The sequence below is a fragment of the Hydractinia symbiolongicarpus genome, chromosome 13, assembly GCF_029227915.1.
Source record: "Hydractinia symbiolongicarpus strain clone_291-10 chromosome 13, HSymV2.1, whole genome shotgun sequence".
NCBI classification, from domain to species: domain Eukaryota; kingdom Metazoa; phylum Cnidaria; class Hydrozoa; order Anthoathecata; family Hydractiniidae; genus Hydractinia; species Hydractinia symbiolongicarpus.
The window spans coordinates 25,134,289-25,157,486 of record NC_079887.1 but is presented as its reverse complement, the minus strand read 5'-3'; positions in this window follow the sequence as shown (position 1 = coordinate 25,157,486).

Genomic DNA, 23,198 nt, shown 5'->3' with positions numbered 1-23,198 from the left:
TAACTCAAACGGATTGACACCGTTAGAAAGTCAATGAAATGTAGTTTTTGAAACTGTCGCTATTTTTTCAGCGCGCGATAACGGGTGGGATTGGTCCCACAGTAAAGAACGACTTATTTATCTAATTTTTTGAATGAAGCCTTACCACAGCGCCCAGTGTAATCGCTGAGTTCCGGCAATCATTTCAAATTAAGAAGAATTTTTTTTTAAATTCCATTTGTGTCATTTATCACATTGATCAGGTCACGGTCCAAATTTAGTTCAATTAAGTCCCACAGTCAATCGTTTCACTGCTCAAAGCGATGCAAACTAGTAATATCAGATAAATATCAAGAAATACATGTTGGTACGAATATGTGACTCAACCGTTGTAACTCAAACGGATTAGTACTGTTAGAAAGTCAATGAAATGTAGTTTTTGAAACTGTCGCTATTTCCTCAGCGCGCGATAACGTCTAGGATTGGTCCCACAATAAAAAATGACTTTTTTTATCTTAATTCTTAAATGAGGCGCTACCACAGAGCCCAGTGTAATCGCTGAGTTTCCGCAATCATGTCAAATTAAGACGAATGTTATTTCTTGGAGTCCAATTGTCTCACTTTCACATTTATAAGGTCACAGTCCATAATCAGTTCAATTAAGTCCCAAAGTCAATGGTTTCACAGTTAAAAGCCATACAACCTAGTAATATCAGAAAAAGTATCGCTAAATACATGTTGGTACGAATATGTGACCCAACCGTTGTAACTCAAACGGATTGACACCGTTAGAAAGTCAATGAAATGTAGTTTTTGAAACTGTCGCTATTTTTTCAGCGCGCGATAACGGGTGGGATTGGTCCCACAGTAAAGAACGACTTATTTATCTAATTTTTTGAATGAAGCCTTACCACAGCGCCCAGTGTAATCGCTGAGTTCCGGCAATCATTTCAAATTAAGAAGAATTTTTTTTTAAATTCCATTTGTGTCATTTATCACATTGATCAGGTCACGGTCCAAATTTAGTTCAATTAAGTCCCACAGTCAATCGTTTCACTGCTCAAAGCGATGCAAACTAGTAATATCAGATAAATATCAAGAAATACATGTTGGTACGAATATGTGACTCAACCGTTGTAACTCAAACGGATTAGTACTGTTAGAAAGTCAATGAAATGTAGTTTTTGAAACTGTCGCTATTTCCTCAGCGCGCGATAACGTCTAGGATTGGTCCCACAATAAAAAATGACTTTTTTTATCTTAATTCTTAAATGAGGCGCTACCACAGAGCCCAGTGTAATCGCTGAGTTTCCGCAATCATGTCAAATTAAGACGAATGTTATTTCTTGGAGTCCAATTGTCTCACTTTCACATTTATAAGGTCACAGTCCATAATCAGTTCAATTAAGTCCCAAAGTCAATGGTTTCACAGTTAAAAGCCATACAACCTAGTAATATCAGAAAAAGTATCGCTAAATACATGTTGGTACGAATATGTGACCCAACCGTTGTAACTCAAACGGATTGACACCGTTAGAAAATCAATGAAATGTAGTTTTTGAAACTGTCGCTATTTTTTCAGCGCGCGATAACGGGTGGGATTGGTCCCACAGTAAAGAACGACTTATTTATCTAATTTTTTGAATGAAGCGCTACCACAGCGCCCAGTGTAATCGCTGAGTTCCGGCAATCATGTCAAATTAAGAAGAATTTTTTCTTTAAAGTCCATTTGTGTCATTTATCACATTGATAAGGTCACGGTCCAAATTTAGTTCAATTAAATCCCACAGTCAATCGTTTTACTGCTCAAAGCGATGCAAACTAGTAATATCAGGTAAATATCAAGAAATACATGTTGGTACGAATATGTGACTCAAGCGTTGTAACTCAAACGGATTAGTACTGTTAGAAAGTCAATGAAATGTAGTTTTTGAAACTGTCGCTATTTCCTCAGCGCGCGATAACGTCTAGGATTGGTCCCACAATAAAGAAATGACTTTTTTTATCTTAATTCTTAAATGAAGCGCTACCACAGAGCCCAGTGTAATCGCTGAGTTTCCGCAATCATGTCAAATTAAGAAGAATGTTATTTCTTGGAGTCCAATTGTCTCCTTCATCACATTTATCAGGTGACAGTCCAAAGTTAGTTCAATTAAGTCCCACGGTCAATCGTTTCATAGTTAAAAGCGATGCAACCTAGTAATGTTAGAAAAATATCGCTAAATACATGTTGGTACGAATGTGTGACCCAACCGTTGTAACTCAAACGGATTGACACCGTTAGAAAGTCAATGAAATGTAGTTTTTGAAACTGTCCCTTTTTTTTCAGCGCGCGATAACGGGTGGGATTGGTCCCACAGTAAAGAACGACTTATTTATCTAATTTTTTGAATGAAGCGCTACCACAGCGCCCAGTGTAATCGCTGAGTTCCGGCAATCATGTCAAATTAAGAAGAATTTTTTCTTTAAAGTCCATTTGTGTCATTTATCACATTGATCAGGTCACGGTCCAAATTTAGTTCAATTAAATCCCACAGTCAATCGTTTTACTGCTCAAAGCGATGCAAACTAGTAATATCAGGTAAATATCAAGAAATACATGTTGGTACGAATATGTGACTCAAGCGTTGTAACTCAAACGGATTAGTACTGTTAGAAAGTCAATGAAATGTAGTTTTTGAAACTGTCGCTATTTCCTCAGCGCGCGATAACGTCTAGGATTGGTCCCACAATAAAGAAATGACTTTTTTTATCTTAATTCTTAAATGAAGCGCTACCACAGAGCCCAGTGTAATCGCTGAGTTTCCGCAATCATGTCAAATTAAGAAGAATGTTATTTCTTGGAGTCCAATTGTCTCCTTCATCACATTTATCAGGTGACAGTCCAAAGTTAGTTCAATTAAGTCCCACGGTCAATCGTTTCATAGTTAAAAGCGATGCAACCTAGTAATGTTAGAAAAATATCGCTAAATACATGTTGGTACGAATGTGTGACCCAACCGTTGTAACTCAAACGGATTGACACCGTTAGAAAGTCAATGAAATGTAGTTTTTGAAACTGTCCCTTTTTTTTCAGCGCGCGATAACGGGTGGGATTGGTCCCACAGTAAAGAACGACTTATTTATCTAATTTTTTGAATGAAGCGCTACCACAGCGCCCAGTGTAATCGCTGAGTTCCGGCAATCATGTCAAATTAAGAAGAATTTTTTTTTTAAAGTCCATTTGTGTCATTTATCACATTGATCAGGTCACGGTCCAAATTTAGTTCAATTGAGTCCCACAGTCAATCGTTTCACTGCTCAAAGCGATGCAAACTAGTAATATCAGATATATATCAAGAAATACATGTTGGTACGAATATGTGACTCAACCGTTGTAACTCAAACGGATTAGTACTGTTAGAAAGTCAATGACATGAAGTTTTTGAAACTGTCCCTTTTTTTTCAGCGCGCGATAACGGGTGGGATTGGTCCCACAGTAAAGAACGACTTATTTATCTAATTTTTTGAATGAAGCGCTACCACAGCGCCCAGTGTAATCGCTGAGTTCCGGCAATCATGTCAAATTAAGAAGAATTTTTTTTTTAAAGTCCATTTGTGTCATTTTTCACATTTATCAGGTCACAGTCCAAAGTTAGTTCAATTAAGTCCAATAGTCAATCGTTTCATTGTCAAAAGCGATGCAACCTAGTAATATCAAAAAAATATCGCTAAATACATGTTGGTACGAATATGTGACACAACCGTTGAAACTCAAACGGACTGACACCGTTAGAAAGTCAATGAAATGTAGGTTTTGAAACTGTCGCTATTTCCTAAGCGTGCAATAACGGATAGGATTGGTCCCACAGTAAAGAACGACTTATTTATCTAAATTTTTAAATGAAGCGCTAACACAACGCCCAGTGTAATCGCTGATTTGCGGCAATCACATCAAATTAAGAAGAGTGTTTTTTCTTGGAGTCCATTTGTGTCATTTATCACATTGATCAGGTCACAGTCCTGAGTTAGTTCAATTAAGTCCCACAGTCAATCGTTTCACTGTTAAAAGCGATGCAACCTAGTAATATTAGATAAATATCGCTAAATACATGTTGGTACGAATGTGTGACCCAACCGTTGAAGCTCAAACGGACTGACACCATTAGAAAGTCAATGAAATGTAGTTTTTGAAACTGTCGCTATTCCTTAAGCGCGCGATAACGGCTAGGATTGGTCCCACAGTAAAAAATGACTTTTTTTTATCTTAATTTTTAATTGAAGCGCTACCACAGCGCCCAGTGTAATCGCTGAGTTTCAGCAATCATGTCAAATTAACAAGAATGTTATTTCTTGGAGTCCAATTGTCTCATTTATCACATTTATCAGGTCAAAGTCCAAAATCAGTTCAATTAAGTCCCACAGTCAATCGTTTCACTGTCAAAAGCGGTACAACCTAGTAATAACGGAAAGATATCACGAAATATATGTTGGTAAGAATATGTGCCTCAACCGTTGTAACTCAAACGGACTGATACTGTTGGAAAGTCAATGAAATGTACTTTTTGAAATTGTCTCTATTTCTTCAGAGCGGGATAACGGCTAGGATTGGTCCCACAGTAAGAAATGACTTATTTATCTAAATTTTTAAATGAAGCGCTACCACAGAGCCCAGTGTAATCGCTGAGTTTCCGCAATCATGTCAAATTAAGAAGAATGTTATTTCTTGGAGTCCAATTGTCTCCTTTATCACATTTATCAGGTGAAAGTCCAGAGTTAGTTCAATTAAGTCCCACAGTCAATCGTTTCATAGTTAAAAGCGATGCAACCTAGTAATATTAAATAAATATCGCTAAATACATGTTGGTACGAATGTGTGACCCAACCGTTGAAGCTCAAACGGACTGACACCGTTAGAAAGTCAATGAAATGTAGTTTTTGAAACTGTCGCTATTCCTTAAGCGCGCGATAACGGCTAGGATTGGTCCCACAGTAAAAAATGACTTTTTTTTATCCTAATTTTTAATTGAAGCGCTACCACAGCGCCCAGGGTAATCGCTGAGTTTCAGCAATCATGTCAAATTAACAAGAATGTTATTTCTTGGAGTCCAATTGTCTCATTTATCACACTTATCAGGTCAAAGTCCAAAATCAGTTCAATTAAATCCCACAGTCAATCGTTTCACTGTCAAAAGCGATACAACCTAGTAATAACAGAAAGATATCACGAAATATATGTTGGTAAGAATATGTGCCTCAACCGTTGTAACTCAAACGGATTGATACTGTTGGAAAGTCAATGAAATGTACTTTTTAAAATTGTCTCTATTTCTTCAGCGTGCCATAACGGATAGGATTGGTCCCACAGTAAAGAACGACTCATTTATCTAAATTTTTAAATGAAGCGCTACCACAACGCCCAGTGTAATCGTTTATTTCCGGCAATCACGTCAAATTAAGAAGAATGTTATTTCTTGGAGTCCGTTTGTGTCATTTATCACATTGATCAGGTCACAGTCCAGAGTTAGTTCAATTAAGTCCCATAGTCAATCGTTTCACTGTTAAAAGCGATGCAACCTAGTAATATCAGATAAATATCGCTAAATACAGGTTGGTACGAATATGTGACCCAACCGTTGAAACTCAAACGGACCGACACCGTTAGAAAGTCAATGAAATGTAGTTTTTGAAACTGTCGCTATTTCTTAAGCACGCCATAACGGCTAGGATTGGTCCCACAGTAAAAAATGACTTTTTTTTATCTTAATTTTTAATTGAAGCGCTACCACAGCGCCCAGTGTAATCGCTGAGTTTCAGCAATCATGTCAAATTAACAAGAATGTTATTTCTTGGAGTCCAATTGTCTCATTTATCACATTATCAGGTCAAAGTCCAAAATCAGTTCAATTAAATCCCACAGTCAATCGTTTCAGTGTCAAAAGCGATACAACCTAGTAATAACGGAAAGATATCACGAAATATATGTTGGTAAGAATATGTGCCTCAACCGTTGTAACTCAAACGGATTGATACTGTTGGAAAGTCAATGAAATGTACTTTTTAAAATTGTCTCTATTTCTTCAGCGCGGAATAACGGCTAGGATTTTTCCCACAGTAAGAAATGACTTATTTATCTAAATGTTTAAATGAAGCGCTACCACAGAGCCCAGTGTAATCGCTGAGTTTCCACAATCATGTCAAATTAAGAAGAATGTTATTTCTTGGAGTCCAATTGTCTCCTTTTTCACATTTATCAGGTGAAAGTCCAAAGTTAGTTCAATTAAGTCCCACAGTCAATCGTTTCATAGTTAAAGGCGATGCAACCTAGTAATATCAGAAAAAGTATCGCTAAATACATGTTGGTACGAATATGTGAGCCAACCGTTGTAACTCAACGGATTGACACCGTAAAAAAGTCAATGAAATGTAGGTTTTGAAACTGTCGCTATTTCCTCAGCGTGCAATAACGGATAGGATTGGTCCCACAGTAAAGAACGACTCTTTTATCTAAATTTTTAAATGAAGCGCTACCACAACGCCCAGTGTAATCGCTGATTTGCGGCAATCACGTCAAGTTAAGAAGAATGTTTTTTCTTGGAGTCCATTTGTGTCATTTATCACATTGATCAGGTCACAGTCCAGAGTTAGTTCAATTAAGTCCCACAGTCAATCGTTTCACTGTCAAAAGCGATACAACCTAGTAATAACGGAAAGATATCACGAAATACATGTTGGTAAGACTATGTGCCTCAACCGTTGTAACTCAAACGGATTGATACTGTTGGAAAGTCAATGAAATGTACTTTTTGAAATTGTCTCTATTTTTTCAGCGCGGGATAACGGCTAGGATTGGTCCCACAGTAAAAAAAGACTTTTTTATCTTAATTTTTAATTGAAGCGCTACCACAGCGCCCAGTGTAATCGCTGAGTTTCGGCAATCATTTCATATTAAGAAGAATGTTATTTCTTGGAGTCCAATTGTCTTACTTTCACATTTATAAGGTCACAGTCCATAATCAGTTCAATTAAGTCCCACAGTCAATGGTTTCATTGTTAAAAGCCATACAACCTAGTAATATCAGAAACAGTATCGCTAAATACATGATGGTACGAATATGTGACCCAACCGTTGTATTTCAAACGGATTGACACCGTAAGAAAGTCAATGAAATGTAGGTTTTGAAACTGTCGCTATTTCTTCAGCGTGCCATAACGGATAGGATTGGTCCCACAGTAAAGAACGATTCATTTATCTAAATTTTTAAATGAAGCGCTACCACAACGCCCAGTGTAATCGCTGATTTCCGGCAATCACGTCAAATTAAGAAGAATGTTTTTTCTTGGAGTCCATTTGTGTCATTTATCACATTGATCAGGTCACAGTCCAGAGTTAGTTCAATTAAGTCCCACAGTCAATCGTTTCACTGTTAAAAGCGATGCAACCTAGTAATATCAGATAAATATCGCTAAATACATGTTGGTACGAACATGTGACCCAACCGTTGTAACTCAAACGAATCGACACCGTTAGAAATTCAATGAAATGTAGTTTTTGAAACTGTCGCTATTTCCTAAGCACGCAATAACGGCTAGGATTGGTCCCACAGTAAAAAAATGACTTTTTTTAGCTTAGTTTTTAAATGAAGCGCTGCCACAGCGCCCAGTGTAATCGCTGAGTTTCGGCCATCATTTCATATTAAGAAGAATGTTATTTCTTGGAGTCCAATTGTCTCACTTTCACATTTATAAGGTCACAGTCCATAATCAGTTCAATTAAGTCCCACAGTCAATGGTTTCACTGTTAAAAGCCATACAATCTAGTAATATCAGAAAAAGTGTCGCTAAATACATGTTGGTACGAATATGTGACCCAACCGTTGTAAGTCAAACAGATTGACACCGTTAGAAAGTCAATGAAATGTAGTTTTTGAAACTGTCGCTATTTCCTCAGCGCACGATAACGTATAGGATTGGTCCCACAATAAAAAAATGACTTTTTTTATCTTAATTCTTAAATGAAGCGCTACCACAGAGCCCAGTGTAATCGCTGAGTTTCCGCAATCATGTCAAATTAAGAAGAATGTTATTTCTTGGAGTCCAATTGTCTCCTTTATCACATTTATCAGGTAACAGTCCAAAGTTAGTTCAATTAGGTCCCACGGTCAATCGTTTCATAGTTAAAAGCGATGCAACCTAGTAATATTAGAAAAATATCGCTAAATACATGTTGGTACGATTATGTGACCCAACCGTTGTAACTCAAACGGACTGACACCGTTAGAAAATCAATGAAATGTAGTTTTTGAAACTATCCCTATTTCTTCAGCGCGCGATAACGGATAGGACTGGTCCCACAGTAAAGAATGACTTATTTATCTAAATTTTTAAATGAAGCGCTACCACAGAGCCCAGTGTAATCGGTCAGTTCCAGAAATCACGTCAAATTAAGAAGAATGATATTTCTTGGAGTCCAATTGTCTCTTTTATCACATTTATCAGGTCACAGTCCAAAGTTAGTTCAATTAAGTCCCACGGTCAATCGTTTCATAGTTAAAAGCGATGCAACCTAGTAATATTAGAAAATTATCGCTAAATACATGTTGGTACGAATATGTGACCCAACCGTTGTAACTCAAACGGACTGACACCGTTAGAAAATCAATGAAATGTAGTTTTTGAAACTATCCCTATTTCTTCAGCGCGTGATAACGGATAGGACTGGTCCCACAATAAAAAAATGACTTTTTTATCTAAATTTTTAAATGAAGCGCTACCACAGCGCCCAGTGTAATCGCTGAGTTCCGGCAATCACGTCAAATTAAGAAGAATGTTATTTCTTGGAGTCCAATTGTCTCCTTTATCACATTTATCAGGTGACAGTCCAAAGTTAGTTCAATTAAGTCCCACGAACAATCGTTTCATAGTTAAAAGCGATGCAACCTAGTAATATTAGAAAAATGTCGCTAAATACATGTTGGTACGAATATGTGACCCAACCGTTGTAACTCAAACGGACTGACACCGTTACAAAATCAATGAAATGTAGTTTTTGAAACTATCCCCATTTCTTCAGCGCGCGATAACGGATAGGATTGGTCCCACAGTAAGAAATGACTTATTTATCTAAATTTTTAAATGAAGCGCTACCACAGCGCCCACTGTAAACGTTGAGTTTCGGCAATCATTTCATATTAAGAAGAATGTTATTTCTGGGAGTCCAATTGTCTCACTTTCACATTTATAATGTCACAGTCCATAATCAGTTCAATTAAGTCCCACAGTTAATCGTTTCACTGTTAAAAGCCATACAACCTAGTAATATCAGAAAAATATCGCTAAATACATGTTGGTACGAATATGTGCCTCAACCGTTGTAACTCAAACGAATTGATGCTGTTAGCAAGTCAATGAAATGTACTTTTTGAAACTGTCTCTATTTCTTCAGCGCGGGATAACGGCTAGGATTGGTCCCACAGTAAGAAATGACTTATTTATCTAAATTTTTAAATGAAGAACTAACACAGCGCCAAGTGTGATCGCTGATTTCCGGCAATCACTTCAAATTAAGAAGAATGTTTTTTCTTGGAGTCCAATTGTCTCATTTATCACATTTATCAGGGCACAGTCCATAGTTAGTTCAATTAAGTCCCACAGTCAATCCTTTCATTGTTAAAACCGTTGCAACCTAGTAATATTAGAAAAATATCGCTAAATACATGTTGGTACGAATATGTGACCCAACCGTTGTAACTCAAACGGATTGGCACCGTTAGAAAGTCAATGAAATGTAGTTTTGAAACTGTCGCTATTTTTTCAGCGCGCAATAAGGGGTAGGATTGGTCCCACAGTAAAGAACGACTTATTTTTCTAATTTTTTAAATGAAGCGCTACCACAGCGCCCAGTGTAATCGCTGAGTTCCGGCTATCATGTCAAATTAAGAAGAATGTTTTTTCTTGGAGTCCATTTGTGTCATTTATCACATTGATCAGGTCACGGTCCAAATTTAGTTCAATTAAGTCCCACAGTCAATCGTTTCACTGTTAAAAGCGATGCAAACTAGTAATATCAGATAAATATCGCTAAATACATGTTGGTACGAATATGTGCCTCAACTGTTGTAACTTAAACGGATTGATGCTGTTATCAAGTCAATGAAATGTACTTTTTGAAACTGTCGCTATTTCGTAAGCGCGCGATAACGGCTAGGATTGGTCCCACAGCAAAAAATGACTTAATTATCTAAATTTTTAAATGAAGGGCTACCACAGAGCCCAGTGTAATCGCTGAGTTCTGGCAATCACGTCAAATTAAGAAGAATGTTTTTTTTTGGCGTCCAATTGTCGCATTTATCACATTTATCAGGTCACAGTCCAAAATCAGTTCAATTAAGTCCCACGGTCAATCGTTTTACTGTTAAAAGCGATACAACCTAGTAATAACAGAAAGATATCACGAAATACATGTAGGTAAGAATATGTGCCTCAACCGTTGTAACTCAAACGGATTGATACTGTTAGAAAGTCAATGAAATGTAGTTTTTGAAACTGTCGCTATTTTGTAAGCGCGCGATAACGGCTAGGATTGGTCCCACAGTAAAAAATGACTTTTTTATCTTAATTTTTAATTGAAGCGCTACCACAGCGCCCAGTGTAATCGCTGAGTTTCGGCAATCATTTCATATTAAGAAGAATGTTATTTCTTGGAGTCCAATTGTCTCACTTTCCCATTTATAAGGTCACAGTCCATAATCAGTTCAATTAAGTCCCACAGTCAATGGTTTCACTGTTAAAAGCCTTACAACCTAGTAATATCAGAAAAAGTATCGCTAAATACATGTTGGTACGAATATGTTACCCAACCGTTGTAACTCAAACGGATTGGCACCGTTAGAAAGTCAATGAAATGTAGTTTTGAAACTGTCGCTATTTTTTCAGCGCGCGATAAGGGGTAGGATTGGTCCCACAGTAAAGAACGACTTATTTATCTAATTTTTTAAATGAAGCGCTACCACAGCGCCCAGTGAAATCGCTGAGTTCCGGCAATCATGTCAAATTAAGAAGAATTTTTTTTTTGAGTCCATTTGTGTCATTTATCACAATGATCAGGTCACGGTCCAAATTTAGTTCAATTAAGTCCTACAGTCAATCCTTTCATTGTTAAAACCGTTGCAACCTAGTAATGTTAGAAAAATATCGCTAAATACATGTTGGTACGAATATGTGACCCAACTGTTGTAACTCAAACGGACCGACACCGTTAGAAAGTCAATGAAATGTAGTTTTTGAAACTATCCCTATTTCTTCAGCGCGCAATAACGGATAGGATTGGTCCTACAATAAAGAATGACTTAATTATCTAAATTTTTAAATGAAGCGCTACCACAGAGCCCAGTGTAATCGCTGAGTTCTGGCAATCACGTCAAATTAAGAAGAATGTTATTTTTTGGAGTCCAATTGTCGCATTTATCACATTTATCAGGTTACAGTCCAAAATCAGTTCAATTAAGTCCCACGGTCAATCGTTTTACTGTTAAAAGCGATACAACCTAGTAATAACGGAAAGATATCACGAAATACATGTAGGTAAGAATATGTGCCTCAACCGTTGTAACTCAAACGGATTGATACTGTTAGAAAGTCAATGAAATGTAGTTTTTGAAACTGTCGCTATTTCGTAAGCGCGCGATAACGGCTAGGATTGGTCCCACAGTAAAAAATGACTTTTTTATCTTAATTTTTAATTGAAGCGCTACCACAGCGCCCAGTGTAATCGCTGAGTTTCGGCAATCATTTCATATTAAGAAGAATGTTATTTCTTGGAGTCCAATTGTCTCACTTTCACATTTATAAGGTCACAGTCCATAATCAGTTCAATTAAGTCCCACAGTCAATGGTTTCACTGTTAAAAGTCATACAACCTAGTAATATCAGAAAAATATCGCTAAATACATGTTGGTACGATTATGTGACCCAACCGTTGTAACTCAAACGGACTGACACCGTTAGAAAATCAATGAAATGTAGTTTTTGAAACTATCCCTATTTCTTCAGCGCGCGATAACGGATAGGACTGGTCCCACAGTAAAGAATGACTTATTTATCTAAATTTTTAAATGAAGCGCTACCACAGAGCCCAGTGTAATCGCTCAGTTCCAGAAATCACGTCAAATTAAGAAGAATGATATTTCTTGGAGTCCAATTGTCTCTTTTATCACATTTATCAGGTCACAGTCCAAAGTTAGTTCAATTAAGTCCCACGGTCAATCGTTTCATAGTTAAAAGCGATGCAACCTAGTAATATTAGAAAAATATCGCTAAATACATGTTGGTACGAATATGTGACCCAACCGTTGTAACTCAAACGGACTGACACCGTTAGAAAATCAATGAAATGTAGTTTTTGAAACTATCCCTATTTCTTCAGCGCGCGATAGCGGATAGGACTGGTCCCACAATAAAAAAATGACTTTTTTATCTAAATTTTTAAATGAAGCGCTACCACAGAGCCCAGTGTAATCGCTGAGTTCCGGCAATCACGTCAAATTAAGAAGAATGTTATTTCTTGGAGTCCAATTGTCTCCTTTATCACATTTATCAGGTGACAGTCCAAAGTTAGTTCAATTAAGTCCCACGGTCAATCGTTTTACTGTTAAAAGCGATACAACCTAGTAATAACGGAAAGATATCACGAAATACATGTAGGTAAGAATATGTGCCTCAACCGTTGTAACTCAAACGGATTGATACTGTTAGAAAGTCAATGAAATGTAGTTTTTGAAACTGTCGCTATTTCGTAAGCGCGCGATAACGGCTAGGATTGGTCCCACAGTAAAAAATGACTTTTTTATCTTAATTTTTAATTGAAGCGCTACCACAGCGCCCAGTGTAATCGCTGAGTTTCGGCAATCATTTCATATTAAGAAGAATGTTATTTCTTGGAGTCCAATTGTCTCACTTTCACATTTATAAGGTCACAGTCCATAATCAGTTCAATTAAGTCCCACAGTCAATGGTTTCACTGTTAAAAGTCATACAACCTAGTAATATCAGAAAAATATCGCTAAATACATGTTGGTACGATTATGTGACCCAACCGTTGTAACTCAAACGGACTGACACCGTTAGAAAATCAATGAAATGTAGTTTTTGAAACTATCCCTATTTCTTCAGCGCGCGATAACGGATAGGACTGGTCCCACAGTAAAGAATGACTTATTTATCTAAATTTTTAAATGAAGCGCTACCACAGAGCCCAGTGTAATCGCTCAGTTCCAGAAATCACGTCAAATTAAGAAGAATGATATTTCTTGGAGTCCAATTGTCTCTTTTATCACATTTATCAGGTCACAGTCCAAAGTTAGTTCAATTAAGTCCCACGGTCAATCGTTTCATAGTTAAAAGCGATGCAACCTAGTAATATTAGAAAAATATCGCTAAATACATGTTGGTACGAATATGTGACCCAACCGTTGTAACTCAAACGGACTGACACCGTTAGAAAATCAATGAAATGTAGTTTTTGAAACTATCCCTATTTCTTCAGCGCGCGATAGCGGATAGGACTGGTCCCACAATAAAAAAATGACTTTTTTATCTAAATTTTTAAATGAAGCGCTACCACAGAGCCCAGTGTAATCGCTGAGTTCCGGCAATCACGTCAAATTAAGAAGAATGTTATTTCTTGGAGTCCAATTGTCTCCTTTATCACATTTATCAGGTGACAGTCCAAAGTTAGTTCAATTAAGTCCCACGGTCAATCGTTTCATAGTTAAAAGCGATGCAACCTAGTAATATTAGAAAAATGTCGCTAAATACATGTTGGTACGAATATGTGACCCAACCGTTGTAACTCAAACGGACTGACACCGTTACAAAATCAATGAAATGTAGTTTTTGAAACTATCCCCATTTCTTCAGCGCGCGATAACGGATAGGATTGGTCCCACAGTAAGAAATGACTTATTTATCTAAATTTTTAAATGAAGCGCTACCACAGCGCCCACTGTAAACGTTGAGTTTCGGCAATCATTTCATATTAAGAAGAATGTTATTTCTGGGAGTCCAATTGCCTCACTTTCACATTTATAATGTCACAGTCCATAATCAGTTCAATTAAGTCCCACAGTCAATCGTTTCACTGTTAAAAGCCATACAACCTAGTAATATCAGAAAAATATCGCTAAATACATGTTGGTACGAATATGTGCCTCAACCGTTGTAACTCAAACGAATTGATGCTGTTAGCAAGTCAATGAAATGTACTTTTTGAAACTGTCTCTATTCCTTCAGCGCAGGATAACGGCTAGGATTGGTCCCACAGTAAGAAATGACTTATTTATCTAAATTTTTAAATGAAGAACTACAACAGCGCCAAGTGTGATCGCTGATTTCCGGCAATCACTTCAAATTAAGAAGAATGTTTTTTCTTGGAGTCCAATTGTCTCATTTATCACATTTATCAGGGCACAGTCCAAAGTTAGTTCAATTAAGTCCCACAGTCAATCCTTTCATTGTTAAAACCGTTGCAACCTAGTAATATTAGAAAAATATCGCTAAATACATGTTGGTACGAATATGTGACCCAACCGTTGTAACTCAAACGGATTGGCACCGTTAGAAAGTCAATGAAATGTAGTTTTGAAACTGTCGCTATTTTTTCAGCGCGCAATAAGGGGTAGGATTGGTCCCACAGTAAAGAACGACTTATTTTTCTAATTTTTTAAATGAAGCGCTACCACAGCGCCCAGTGTAATCGCTGAGTTCCGGCTATCATGTCAAATTAAGAAGAATGTTATTTTTTGGAGTCCAATTGTCGCATTTATCACATTTATCAGGTCACAGTCCAAAATCAGTTCAATTAAGTCCCACGGTCAATCGTTTTACTGTTAAAAGCGATACAACCTAGTAATAACAGAAAGATATCACGAAATACATGTAGGTAAGAATATGTGCCTCAACCGTTGTAACTCAAACGGATTGATACTGTTAGAAAGTCAATGAAATGTAGTTTTTGAAACTGTCGCTATTTCGTAAGCGCGCGATAACGGCTAGGATTGGTCCCACAGTAAAAAATGACTTTTTTATCTTAATTTTTAATTGAAGCGCTACCACAGCGCCCAGTGTAATCGCTGAGTTTCGGCAATCATTTCATATTAAGAAGAATGTTATTTCTTGGAGTCCAATTGTCTCACTTTCCCATTTATAAGGTCACAGTCCATAATCAGTTCAATTAAGTCCCACAGTCAATGGTTTCACTGTTAAAAGCCTTACAACCTAGTAATATCAGAAAAAGTATCGCTAAATACATGTTGGTACGATTATGTGACCCAACCTTTGTAACTCAAACGGATTGGCACCGTTAGAAAGTCAATGAAATGTAGTTTTGAAACTGTCGCTATTTTTTCAGCGCGCGATAAGGGGTAGGATTGATCCCACAGTAAAGAACGACTTATTTATCTAATTTTTTAAATGAAGCGCTACCACAGCGCCCAGTGAAATCGCTGAGTTCCGGCAATCATGTCAAATTAAGAAGAATTTTTTTTTTGAGTCCATTTGTGTCATTTATCACAATGATCAGGTCACGGTCCAAATTTAGTTCAATTAAGTCCTACAGTCAATCCTTTCATTGTTAAAACCGTTGCAACCTAGTAATATTAGAAAAATATCGCTAAATACATGTTGGTACGAATATGTGACCCAACTGTTGTAACTCAAACGGACCGACACCGTTAGAAAGTCAATGAAATGTAGTTTTTGAAACTATCCCTATTTCTTCAGCGCGCAATAACGGATAGTATTGGTCCTACATTAAAGAATGACTTAATTATCTAAATTTTTAAATGAAGCGCTACCACAGAGCCCAGTGTAATCGCTGAGTTCTGGCAATCACGTCAAATTAAGAAGAATGTTATTTTTTGGAGTCCAATTGTCGCATTTATCACATTTATCAGGTTACAGTCCAAAATCAGTTCAATTAAGTCCCACGGTCAATCGTTTTACTGTTAAAAGCGATACAACCTAGTAATAACGGAAAGATATCACGAAATACATGTAGGTAAGAATATGTGACCCAACCGTTGTAACTCAAACGGATTGATACTGTTAGAAAGTCAATGAAATGTAGTTTTTGAAACTGTCGCTATTTCGTAAGCGCGCGATAACGGCTACTATTGGTCCCACAGTAAAAAATGACTTTTTTATCTTAATTTTTAATTGAAGCGCTACCACAGCGCCCAGTGTAATCGCTGAGTTTCGGCAATCATTTCATATTAAGAAGAATGTTATTTCTTGGAGTCCAATTGTCTCACTTTCACATTTATAAGGTCACAGTCCATAATCAGTTCAATTAAGTCCCACAGTCAATGGTTTCACTGTTAAAAGTCATACAACCTAGTAATATCAGAAAAAGTATCGCTAAATACATGTTGGTACGTATATGTGACCCAACTGTTGTAACTCAAACGGATTGGCACCGTTAGAGAGTCAATGAAATGTAGTTTTAAAACTGTCGCTATTTTTTCAGCGCGCGATAAGGGGTAGGATTGGTCCCACAGTAAAGAACGACTTATTTATCTAATTTTTTAAATGAAGCGCTACCACAGCGCCCAGTGAAATCGCTGAGTTCCGGCAATCATGTCAAATTAAGAAGAATGTTTTTTCTTGGAGTCCATTTGTGTCATTTACCACATTGATCAGTTCACGGTCCAAAATTTAGTTCAATTAAGTCCCACAGTCAATCATTTCACTGTTAAAAGCGATGCAAACTAGTAATATCAGATAAATATCGCTAAATACATGTTGGTACGAATATGTGCCTCAACCGTTGTAACTTAAACGGATTGATGTTGTTAGCAAGTCAATGAAATGTACTTTTTGAAACTGTCTCTATTTCTTCAGCGCGGGATAACGGCTAGGATTGGTCCCACAGTAAGAAATGACTTATTTATCTAAATTTTTAAATGAAGCGCTACCTCAGCGCCCAGTGTAATCACTGATTTCCGGCAATCACGTCAAATTAGGAAGAATGTTTTTTCTTGGAGTCCAATTGTCTCATTTATCACATTTATCAGGGCACAATCCAAAGGTAGTTCAATTAAGTCCCACAGTCAATGGTTTCACTGTTAAAAGTCATACAACCTAGTAATGTCAGAAAAAGTATCGCTAAATACATGTTGGTACGTATATGTGACCGAACTGTTGTAACTCAAACGGATTGGCACCGTTAGAGAGTCAATGAAATGTAGTTTTAAAACTGTCGCTATTTTTTCAGCGCGCGATAAGGGGTAGGATTGGTCCCACAGTAAAAAATGACTTTTTTATCTTAATTTTTAATTGAAGCGCTACCACAGCGCCCAGTGTAATCTCTCGGCAATCATTTCATATTAAGAAGAATATTATTTCTTGGAGTCCAATTGTCTCACTTTCACATTTATAAGGTCACAGTCCATAATCAGTTCAATTAAGTCCCACAGTCAATGGTTTCACTGTTAAAAGCCTTACAACCTAGTAATATCAGAAAAAGTATCGCTAAATACATGTTGGTACGAATATGTGACCCAACAGTTGTAACTCAAACGGATTGGCACCGTTAGAAAGTCAATGAAATGTAGTTTTGAAACTGTCGCTATTTTTTCAGCGCGCGATAAGGGGTAGGATTGGTCCCACAGTAAAGAACGACTTATTTATCTAATTTTTTAAATGAAGCGCTACCACAGCGCCCAGTGAAATCGCTGAGTTCCGGCAATCATGTCAAATTAAGAAGAATTTTTTTTTTGGAGTCCATTTGTGTCATTTATCACAATGATCAGGTCACGGTCCAAATTTAGTTCAATTAAGTCCTACAGTCAATCCTTTCATTGTTAAAACCGTTGCAACCTAGTAATATTAGAAAAATATCGCTAAATACATGTTGGTACGAATATGTGACCCAACTGTTGTAACTCAAACGGACCGACACCGTTAGAAAGTCAATGAAATGTAGTTTTTGAAACTATCCCTATTTCTTCAGCGCGCGATAACGGATAGGATTGGTCCTACATTAAAGAATGACTTAATTATCTAAATTTTTAAATGAAGCGCTACCACAGAGCCCAGTGTAATCGCTGAGTTCTGGCAATCACGTCAAATTAAGAAGAATGTTATTTTTTGGAGTCCAATTGTCGCATTTATCACATTTATCAGGTCACAGTCCAAAATCAGTTCAATTAAGTCCCACGGTCAATCGTTTTACTGTTAAAAGCGATACAACCTAGTAATAACGGAAAGATATCACGAAATACATGTAGGTAAGAATATGTGCCTCAACCGTTGTAACTCAAACGGATTGATACTGTTAGAAAGTCAATGAAATGTAGTTTTTGAAACTGTCGCTATTTCGTAAGCGCGCGATAACGGCTAGGATTGGTCCCACAGTAAAAAATGACTTTTTTATCTTAATTTTTAATTGAAGCGCTACCACAGCGCCCAGTGTAATCGCTGAGTTTCGGCAATCATTTCATATTAAGAAGAATGTTATTTCTTGGAGTCCAATTGTCTTACTTTCACATTTATAAGGTCACAGTCCATAATCAGTTCAATTAAGTCCCACAGTCAATGGTTTCACTGTTAAAAGCCATACAACCTAGTAATATTAGAAAAAGTATCGGTAAATACATGTTGGTACGAATATGTGACCCAATCGTTGTAACTCAAACGGATTGGCACCGTTAGAAAGTCAATGAAATGTAGTTTTGAAACTGTCGCTATTTTTTCAGCGCGCGATAAGGGGTAGGATTGGTCCCACAGTAAAGAACGACTTATTTATCTAATTTTTTAAATGAAGCGCTACCACAGCGCCCAGTGAAATCGCTGGGTTCCGGCAATCATGTCAAATTAAGAAGAATGTTTTTTCTTGGAGTCCATTTGTGTCATTTACCACATTGATCAGGTCACGGTCCAAAATTTAGTTCAATTAAGTCCCACAGTCAATCATTTCACTGTTAAAAGCGATGCAAACTAGTAATATCAGATAAATATCGCTAAATACATGTTGGTACGAATATGTGACCCAACCGTTGTAACTCAAACGGATTGATACTGTTAGCAAGTCAATGAAATGTACTTTTTGAAACTGTCTCTATTTCTTCAGCGCGGGATAACGGCTAGGATTGGTCCCACAGTAAGAAATGACTTATTTATCTAAATTTTTAAATGAAGCGCTACTACAGCGCCCAGTGTAATTGCTGAGTTCCGGCAATCATGTCAAATTAAGAAGAATGTTTTTTCTTGGAGTCCATTTGTTTGATTTATCACATTGATCAGGTCACGGTCCAAATTTAGTTCAATTAAGTCCTACAGTCAATCGTTTCACTGTTAAAAGCGATGCAAACTAGTAATATCAGATAAATATCGCTAAATACATGTTGGTACGAATATGTGACCCAACTGTTGAAACTCAAACGGATTGACACCGTTAGAAAGTCAATGAAATGTAGTTTTTGAAACTATCCCTATTTCTTCAGCGCGCGATAACGGATAGGATTGGTCCTACATTAAAGAATGACTTAATTATCTAAATTTTTAAATGAAGCGCTACCACAGAGCCCAGTGTAATCGCTGAGTTCTGGCAATCACGTCAAATTAAGAAGAATGTTATTTTTTGGAGTCCAATTGTCGCATTTATCCCATTTATCAGGTCACAGTCCAAAATCAGGTCAATTAAGTCCCACGGTCAATCGTTTTACTGTTAAAAGCGATACAACCTAGTAATAACGGAAAGATATCACGAAATACATGTAGGTAAGAATATGTGCCTCAACCGTTGTAACTCAAACGGATTGATACTGTTAGAAAGTCAATGAAATGTAGTTTTTGAAACTGTCGCTATTTCGTAAGCGCGCGATAACGGCTAGGATTGGTCCCACAGTAAAAAATGACTTTTTTATCTTAATTTTTAATTGAAGCGCTACCACAGCGCCCAGTGTAATCGCTGAGTTTCGGCAATCATTTCATATTAAGAAGAATGTTATTTCTTGGAGTCCAATTGTCTTACTTTCACATTTATAAGGTCACAGTCCATAATCAGTTCAATTAAGTCCCACAGTCAATGGTTTCACTGTTAAAAGCCATACAACCTAGTAATATTAGAAAAAGTATCGCTAAATACATGTTGGTACGAATATGTGACCCAACCGTTGTAACTCAAACGGATTGGCACCGTTAGAAAGTCAATGAAATGTAGTTTTGAAACTGTCGCTATTTTTTCAGCGCGCGATAAGGGGTAGGATTGGTCCCACAGTAAAGAACGACTTATTTATCTAATTTTTTAAATGAAGCGCTACCACAGCGCCCAGTGAAATCGCTGAGTTCCGGCAATCATGTCAAATTAAGAAGAATGTTTTTTCTTGGAGTCCATTTGTTTGATTTATCACATTGATCAGGTCACGGTCCAAATTTAGTTCAATTAAGTCCTACAGTCAATCGTTTCACTGTTAAAAGCGATGCAAACTAGTAATATCAGATAAATATCGCTAAATACATGTTGGTACGAATATGTGACCCAACTGTTGAAACTCAAACGGATTGACACCGTTAGAAAGTCAATGAAATGTAGTTTTTGAAACTATCGTTTTTTTTTTAGCGCGCGATAACGGATAGGATTGGTCCCACAGCAAAAAACGACTTATTTATCTAATTTTTTAAATGAAGCGCTACCACAGCGCCCAGTGTAATCGCTGAGTTCTGGCAATCACGTCAAATTAAGAAGAATGTTATTTTTTGGAGTCCAATTGTCTCAATTTCACATTTATAAGGTCACAGTCCATAATCAGTTCAATTAAGTCCCACAGTCAATGGTTTCACTGTTAAAAGCCATACAACCTAGTAATACCAGAAAAAGTATCGCTAAATACATGTTGGTACGAATATGTGACCCAACCGTTGAAACTCAAACGGACTGACACCGTTAAAAAGTCAATGAAATGTAGTTTTTGAAACTGTCGCTATTTCGTAAGCGCGCGATAACGGCCAGGATTGGTCCCACAGTAAAAAATGACTTTTTTATCTTAATTTTTAATTGAAGCGCTACCACAGCGCCCAGTGTAATCGCTCGGCAATCATTTCATATTAATAAGAATGTTATTTCTTGGAGTCCAATTGTCTCACTTTCACATTTATAAGGTCACAGTCCATAATCAGTTCAATTAAGTCCCACAGTCAATGGTTTTACTGTTAAAAGCCTTACAACCTAGTAATATCAGAAAAAGTATCGCTAAATACATGTTGGTACGAATATGTGACCCAACCGTTGTAACTCAAACGGATTGGCACCGTTAGAAAGTCAATGAAATGTAGTTTTGAAACTGTCGCTATTTTTTCAGCGCGCGATAAGGGGTAGGATTGGTCCCACAGTAAAGAACGACTTATTTATCTAATTTTTTAAATGAAGCGCTACCACAGCGCCCAGTGTAATCGCTGAGTTCTGGCAATCACGTCAAATTAAGAAGAATGTTATTTTTTGGAGTCCAATTGTCTCACTTTCACATTTATAAGGTCACAGTCCATAATCAGTTCAATTAAGTCCCACAGTCAATGGTTTCACTGTTAAAAGCCATACAACCTAGTAATATCAGAAAAAGTATCGCTAAATACATGTTGGTACGAATATGTGACCCAACCGTTGAAACTCAAACGGACTGACACCGTTAAAAAGTCAATGAAATGTAGTTTTCGAAACTGTCGCTATTTCTTCAGCGCGCGATAGCGACTAGGATTGGTCCTACAGTCAAAAATAACTTTTTTATCTTAATTTTTAATTAAAGTGCTACCACAGCGCCCAGTGTAATCACTGAGTTTCGGCAATCATTTCATATTAACCCTATTCGGTCCGGGGTTTTTCGAACATACTATGACCGGGGGGACGGATTCCGCCCCCCCCCTCAATAACTTTTCATAGGGTTGTTCAAATTGAATCAAACTAGGCACACTTATAGTACGTCATAAAAGGAACAAAATGGCGCAAAAAAAAATTTGCTTGCGTCAGCACATTTTCTGTGACGTCATCAAAAGCTTCAAAATTGTTAAAAATGCCACTATCTGCTTAAAATATAATTACTTTTGTTCTAGAGCGAATTTTTACATTCTGTTTGAAGTTTCTGAAAGCTATATAAAAGTTATTTAACATATCTTCCGGTTTTTACATGGATCGGATGAAAAATTGCCAAAAATTGCCCGAAAATCCGTTTTTTTCCGATTTTCGGGTAAACTCCGACAAAATCGGGAAATCGGATTAGTCACGTGTTCAAATTATTCAAAATGATTCTTCTTGATGAAACAAAGTTGTGTTGCAAGTTTCAAGTTCTAAGGATAATCCTAACAGGAGTTATTATATTTTCCCGATTATAAGGATTTCATAGAGATTTTTAGGGGTAGTTTCGAGTAATGGCCAATATCAAAGCTTCTAAAAGGTATGGGACCTAAAAAATTAGCATTCAAGTGTCTAATAGATAAATGTTGAAACTCAGTAAGTATCATAGCCATATAACAAAGCAATCAGGAGTTATTAAAAAAAAACCGTCAGGGGGGGCGGAATCCGCCCCCCCCCCGGACCGAATAGGGTTAAGAAGAATGTTATTTCTTGGAGTCCAATTGTCTCACTTTCACATTTATAAGGTCACAGTCCATAATCAGTTCAATTAAGTCCCACAGTCAATGGTTTCACTGTTAAAAGCGATACAACCTAGTAATAACGGAAAGATATCACGAAATACATGTTGGTAAGAACTTGTGCCTCAACCGTTGTAACTCAAACGGATTGATACTGTTAGAAAGTCAATGAAATGTAGTTTTTGAAACTGTCGTTATTTTTTCTGCACGCGATAACGGATAGGATTGGTCCCACAGTAAAGAACGACTTATTTATCTAAATTTTTAAATGAAGCGGTACCACAGCGCCCAGTGTAATCGCTGATATCCCGAAATCGCGTCAAATTAAGAAGAATGTTTTTTCTTGGGGTCCCATTTTCTCATTTATCACATTTATCACGTCACAGTCGAAAGTTAGTTCAATTAAGTCCCACAGTCAATTGTTTCATTGTTAAAAGCGATGCATCGTAGTAATCTCCGAAAATTATCGCTAAATACATGTTGGTACCAATACGTGACCCAACCGTTGTAATTCAAACGGACTGAAACCGTTAGAAAGTCAATGAAATGTAGTTTTTGTAACTGTCGGTATTTCTTCAGCGCGCGATAAGGGCTAAGAT